This window comes from Amborella trichopoda, chromosome 2 (genome assembly GCF_054954075.1).
Source record: "Amborella trichopoda isolate Santa Cruz 75 chromosome 2, AtrichopodaSantaCruz75HAP2 v2.0, whole genome shotgun sequence".
Taxonomy (NCBI): domain Eukaryota; kingdom Viridiplantae; phylum Streptophyta; class Magnoliopsida; order Amborellales; family Amborellaceae; genus Amborella; species Amborella trichopoda.
The window spans coordinates 10,913,049-10,920,517 of record NC_142337.1 but is presented as its reverse complement, the minus strand read 5'-3'; the positions used below and the strand labels follow the sequence as shown (position 1 = coordinate 10,920,517).

At 29.7% G+C, this 7,469-nt stretch overlaps 1 long non-coding RNA gene across 1 annotated transcript; it reads left to right on the top strand.

The window, feature by feature from the left end:
- The first annotated feature begins 3,385 nt into the window (after positions 1–3,385).
- On the top strand, positions 3,386–6,585 carry LOC110008449 (uncharacterized). Its single transcript, XR_002283360.2, has 2 exons — positions 3,386–3,489; positions 4,384–6,585. It is a non-coding gene; the product is annotated as an uncharacterized LOC110008449 (long non-coding RNA).
- The last annotated feature ends 884 nt before the right edge of the window (positions 6,586–7,469 follow it).

The window sequence follows — 7,469 nt, the reverse complement described above, 5'->3', positions numbered from 1 at the left end:
CCTTCAGTGGGGACTAATCTCAAATTATTTTCTATAAACTCTCGGAGGCCACTAATTGGACGATATGTAACAAGATCACCATCTACAACCAGTCCCAATATCTCGTAAGCATCAAATAATGTAGGTATCATCTCACTAATTTGAATGTTATAATGAAAAGAATTGGTCTCATAACACAACCTCTCTACATTGGTTGTGACCAAGGGATGATCTATTCGACCTGGTCGGATAATAAATAGAGCACCCAACCCAGACACGTTCACTAATTGTACTTGCTTATTGGTTAGATCCCAATCATTTAATTGATGTGTTTTTTCATTGATTCTTATTTCTTGTTTTTCTTGGAATACAACAAATATACAACATATGAGTCACAATACATATATATGTACTTCCTGTATGATATTTAAACATACTACAATTTATTTAAAAATAACAAATTAATGGAAGGAGAAGATGAACATATGCATATACCTGTCCTTCCCAAATGTAATAGGACGAATGTTTTGGATGTAGCTGTAGCAAACTAGGGTCCTGATGACCTCTTGGATAGCCCCCATCTGGATGGATGGATACGATTCATATTCACTGAAACCCCAAGAATTTACAAAATGTTCAATACATGCATCATAATTCAAATACAAATCTCCATTTTTAAGCTACTCAATCTATCAACAAATAAAATCAGCTCTTTAAGAAGATAACTCTATATAAGTTAACAATAAAAGTTTAAGATATGAATTTAAGTTTTTTTTCATAAGGCTTAGTCCTTATACAACACGAGAAATACTAGCATTGTCCATAACTACTAATATCGAGAATTTTTCCTAATGAGAGCCAATTTTATTAAAGCTTTACATAATTGAATTAAGTTCAAAATTGACTCCAAGTCTACAATTTTGTAATCTAGACTGAATCGTCGAAATTTCTCAATGATCATGCATTGATTGCTAAAGATCATTGATATTTGAAACTTTTAACTTTTAGTCCTTATACAACACATTTTTTGAGGAATCTCAATGCTAGACATTAAGACTAAGTTCCTACAAGAAAGAGAAAAAGAATGAAAAGAAGAAGGGGAGCTTCATATTCATAACTTTGTATCAGACTCAACAACCAATCTCTCTAATAAACTAACATGATTGATAAATAAATTGAACAACAAAAAAATGTGAATTTATGAATCCACATAATTTTCTAGTTCCAAATGTATTAAAATTTGCAGCTAAAAAGCAAACTTAAATCAATAACTCATTTATAAATTTTAAGTTTTAAAAAACCCCCAATAATTTACAGTTCTTAAAAACCCAAAAAATTTACACTTCTTAAAAATCCCAAATATCACTCGAACAAATTGCCAAACTTATAGAATTGTGAAATCCGTCAAATAAATCCTAGAGGGACCTCTTCTACTCAAGTACGAAATCCTAAATGATAATCTTATACAATATAAATTTCTAAAATTGAACAACAAATCATTATATACATACCTTATTACAGATTTGAAATCCGTCAAATGCTTTCAAAATCCGTCAAATGCAGTTAAAATCTGTCAAAAACCTTCTCTTCAAATGTAACCAAATCTATAGAATGGGTTTTCTTGTGAAAGAGGTAAGAGAGAGAGAGAGAGAGAGAGAGAGAGAGAGAGATACAAAGAACACATAGTGGAGCGACAAAGTGTTGAACGAAACAGACGGTTCGTAATGTTTAAACAAGCCAAACTATTTTTTTTTTTTCAAGAACTGAAATTCGCTTATTTTTGGTATTTGAAAAACCAAAATTCCAGCCATTTCAAGTTAGTAAAAAAGAAAAAAAAGAAAACTTTTAATCGGTATACACTTTCCTGAATTGCATAGTACAACTTACATCAAGATGGCAACAACGATTGTTTGTTGAACATTTAGTATGATTTTCCGACCATTTACATACTCAACAACTATTATCATGCCCATTAGGTTGTTTTTTTTAGTTGTTTCTCCATTTTAAACTTTGTATTCATATTTTTATGATTGTAAGCACTTTTTCTTTTAGTGATACGAATGAATGGTTAACAGACATCCAAATAGGAAAAAAACATCTCATTGTTCATGTATTTTTTCAAAATAATGAAAGTACATAACACATTGCTCCCCATTTTTTTTAGAAACTAAAAAAACACTATTTTTAAGGATTTGTTATTAATTTTTGAAAAAACATTTGGGCCGAAGCCTGCCGTTCCGGTTGATTCTCCAAACCGGATCGTTGATCCACCGATCCGGCACAGTTTTGAGGTGGCCGATCCGGGTCATTGATCCGTTTTTTAAACCTTAGTCTAAATAATGTGTTGCACGATACAATATTTTTGAAACCTGAAATCCATTTTTTTTCAGATCCATAATTATAGAGGGCAAGATCAACAATTTTCTAACGACAGAACAATCTTTTCTAGCGAGATATGAGCCTTGTTCTACGTTATGTTTTTCCTTATTTATTTGTTGATTTTCAGCATTTTAAAAATTGTACTTTTTTGATATTTGGATTCATATTTTGCCCCTTTTATGCTGGATCCTTGGATGTTTGATACAATATGTTTTCTGCCGCTCGTTACATGCAAATAAATAGTACAGTTGGCTATGAGATAAGCTTTAAATTAGGTATAAATATTTCCTATATATTTCGTTGTAAATTATCTGATATTCATTTTTACAGGATTATTGTTATTTTGCAATTCCTTTTTTATGTATAAGTTATTTTGTATATTTCGTTTTTGTTTATTTAGGAATTTCATAAAATGTTAAGCATTTTTCTCCATCGTACTTATATGGTAGAACAATGGCAACTAACGACCATCATAGAATTAATATAATGTTGATCTTAGAAAGATTTTATATCAATCTTTTAAAAATACTTATTGAATTTTATATAAAATTCTTCTTTGATTTTTTTCACATTGTTTATTTTTATTGTGACATATAAAATCCTTTGATTTTATTATCTATATCTTATGTTTTAAGATATTTCATTTTTAATTTTTGTGAATATTTTGATGCGTGTTTAATCATATTTCGGGCGTTCTTCTTGTAATGGAAATTGATAATGTTTCTCTGTATTTTTAGATTTTTTATTACTAGCTTTATTTGGTATTTGATTTTTTTTAGTAAAGGACGAGATGTTCAAATAAATATGCAAATTGTCATAATTTTCTACAATATATGCTTACCCCTAGCTTGCTAGTATTTTGCATGCTTCGACTCTTGTTCAATATTATAAGACTTTGGAATACCATGCTTCGAATGACATCCTTTCAACATGATAAGAATTTGGAATAACATGCTTCGCTTGTGGTCAGTCTTTTTTTCTTTTCTTTTTTTGGTGCTATAAAATCCTTTCAAGTGTCTCTATGAAAACATCAAAATTTTGAGAATAAATTGAAAAATTAAAAGTTGGGAGAAGTTGGTTAGTATACATTCGATGAAAAAATATATTGGGACATCAGAAGAGATTGAAGAGGTAAATATATTCAAGTTCCCTTTTTCATTAATCTATTATTACTATCTTGTTGTGTAATATATATATATATATATATATATATATATATATATATATATATATATATATATATATATATATATATATATATATATATATATATATATTATTTTGATCTTGCTTAAGTATGTAATCATATTTTTCATCTCTTAATATTCATGTTTTAGAAATTTTATTTCAGACACTTTAATTGAAGTAGCCTTTGAAAATCCAACTAATTAAATTAGCCTGTTTTGAAGGATTATTGGAAATCTTTATTAGTCATTGTGCGTATTTAGTACTTTTTGTATTTCATTGAAGATTAAAATATTAAATAAAAAAACTAAAAATATTAAATAACAAGTAATATTGTAAAAATAATTTATTTCCTTTCATTTAAATCAAATATTGCTAAAAGTTATTTTGATTTTAACTTCTCGGCTTGAGCATAGTACAACGATCAAGACATTAAAAGTCCTTCCAATGTCTATTGTGTATTTTTCTACAACGCATCTTCAAATAGTGTCGAAAAATATGGTTTCAATACTAAAAATCTTTGTCATAGCCTTAAAAGATATTTTCATCTTTAATTATAAAATTTAGAGCTTCAAAAATAATGTAAATCGAGCTAATTTATGAAAACTTGGAAATCTTGAAAATTGACACCCCAAAAATGCATTACAAGAGCAATTTGTTTTTCACGTCCATACATCTTGATGTTGAGATGATCAATTTTAGGATATTTGGGCATCAAAACAACCTCTTCTAGTGAAATTTTTGAGGTGGGCTTCAATTTGATTGTTTAGAGCCTCGGCTCTTTATAAATTTTTGTTTAATGTATATACAATATAACACATGTTTTTTTGGGTAATTAAGACAGAAAAAAACTCCATCGTTGGTGGTTGAACTATAGTATCACACATATCCGACAAATATGCACCATCCAAGGTTAGGAATGGTCTGAAAGAGAGATGCACTGATAGCACAAAAAAAAGCCCCTTTTTGCTAAATCTATATTGAAGGTATAAGATGTTTGCCCTTGAGATAGAAATCTATATTGAAGGTAATAGATGTTTGCGCTGAGATAGAATTCACAAATAGAAGTCTCAAGCAAACCTAATTATGCAAAGAGTTTGACTAATTAAAGTTAGTTTTTTAATTAAATATAGAGTAATGATCCTATGAGACGTTTTCACATTCATATGTATAGGATCCCTAAGGATTACCATTAAATTTGGTATAAATAATGTGAGATTTAACTTTTATAAAGATTTGTATCAAATTTAATGGTGATCCTTTAGAGTCTTATATACATGGGTGTGAGAGGGTATCACAAGATCAATTTCCCTTAAATATAAACTTATTGAATATGTAGTATTTGTTGAATCCACAATTCCTAATGTAATATAAGGACGCCTCGTATAAGGTTATATTAGTTTCTTTCCTATTAATAAAAACATTGCACTTCACGTCATATTACTCTCTTTCCTATTAATAAAAAAATTACACCTTATCTCCAATCTACTGTATACTATTATGACCTAGGAAAGCATCCGGAAAAAGCCCCTTAATGGTCACAAGAACTAAATCATAGCTATTTTATTTTCTATCTTCTCATTCTCTCCAACCATTCTTGCTTTCACTCTTTTCAAACATAGCCATTTTCTTTTTTAGCTTCTTTAAAGTGCGTCAAGCTAATTTACATCCAAGTGGTTCGACTAAGATTAAGAGTTCGAATCGAGCATGGTTTGAGTTAGTTTAAGACTATGCTTACCATTCGAGCCGATAAGTACATCAAAACCATTGAAACCGATGAAAAAATCGAAAGCCGTTAAAGACATCGAAAACCATTGAAACCGATAAAAAAAATCGAAAAGATTGATGTGATAACAGACTTTAGCAGAAGGAAAGTGCGGATGGACACTGATACAAAACCATTGAATCCGTTAAGAAAATCAAACACATAAGTAAGAGAATTTACTAGAGGAAAAATGGGGATGGACACGAAAACGATACAACCGATACAAAACCATTAAAACCGACAAGAAAATCGGAAAGGTTTAAGTAAGAGAATTTAGTAGAGAAAAAGTGGGATGTACACGAAAACGATACAATGTTTCACTGGTCAGATATTTCTACCCATGCGATAGTCACAACCTATTGTCATATCATGATTGGTTTCTCGGATTTGCAGATCCGGTAGCAAGATTGCGTCCATGAGTTATGATTTTCTTTCCTCTCTCATTTTTTTTTTTGGATTATTTGTGTTTGTTGGTGTAAATTACAAATATAGAGAAGTAAATTTTGTTTGTTTTTTAGATTATTTATAAAAATTTTGCGATAGCCACGACCTACGATTATGATTGGGTTCTCGCAATTGCAGATCCGATAGCAGAATTGCGTCCATGAGTTATGATTTTCTTTCCTCTCTCATTTTTTTTTTGTGAATTATTTGTGTTTGTTGGTGTAATTACTAATATAGAGAAGTAAATTTTTGTTTGTTTTTTAGAATATTTAGAAAAATTTAGAAACTATTTATGGTTATTTGTTTGGTTTCTGTGTTTCTTTGAACTATTTATGTTTGTTGATCTAAATTTAGAGAGAAGTTTTATTGGCTTTAAGAATTATTCATAGTGGTTAGGAACGAACGATGTATTTTTCTTGGTGCACCATTCAAAAAAGTTATAATTTTTGTAGATTTTAAATATTGAGTAATGATTTTGTGAGACCCTCTCACATCTATGTGTGTAGGACCTCAAAGGATCACCATTAAATTTGGCACATATCTATGAACAAATCAAGCCTTACACCCATATCATAACTTTTTTTAGAGATTTGTACAAAATTTAATGGTAATCTTTTGAAGTCCTGCACTCATGATATGGGAGGGCCATTACTCTTAAGTATGTATTTTAAGAGAGTTTGTCTGGTGCACCATTAAAAAAAATATAGTTTTTGCAATTTTAGGGAGAGAGAGATCACATGATATATTTGTTAGTTTGAAAATGAGCATGGCGCTTGATTTTCTTGACAGCAATCGAATTTTAAATTTAATGGTATTTATTTGTTCATGGCTTCATTGCTTGATTTTAGAATTTATTATTTTTGTTACGGTTTTGATTTTTGCCATATTTTATTTTATATCGAGTATGATCCGTGGTTCAGGGAGATTCTTGTATTTAATCCATTGTAGAGAGAGATAGGGATTATAGGATTGTGCCTTCTCATTGCATTTCATTGGTATGGTCCGGGGATCCTGGGGAAGAGAGAGAAAGGGATTATAGGATTGTGCCTTCTCATTGCATTTCATTGCTATGGTCCGGTGATCATGGGACGAGAGAGTAGTAGTTAGGGTACTTCACATTCTCTCATTCAACTAGAACTTGGGAAAACAAATTTTAGAGAGAGAAACGATGTGGGGTGTTTTGATCCATCGGAATCATTAATAAGTAAGAACCCATAAAAGAGTTTACCAATTACAACATTTTCAAAAGTCTCAAATGTTATTAGCTTATTTTCTTCCATTTTGTTTTGATATAGTGTTGTTCATATGTGTTGTGTTTTTTATTCATCTTTTCTCTAATATTGTTTTGAGTTCTTGTGAAGTTAAGGATGTCTTTGCTTGCATTTTTTTTGTTTAAACACTTTGAACAATATACAAAATAAAATAAGATTGAGATATTATTGCGTACCTTGAAATCGGGTTCTTTTTCAGCCCAACAAATATCTATAAATGATTAGAATAAAAACAAAATAGAATAAGATGTATTCAATATATCTTTTCAAATACAAAAGTAAGAATTAAGTTAAATTACCTATATTAACATAACGGCATCCAATTTTGGAAAACCAGTTGAAACAAAGCATCGGCTACATATAGAAAAGAAAAGCCCTTCAAATTTTGTTTCTTTACCAATAATTAATTGATTTATGGAAAAACAAATGAAAGAAGATTAAATGAG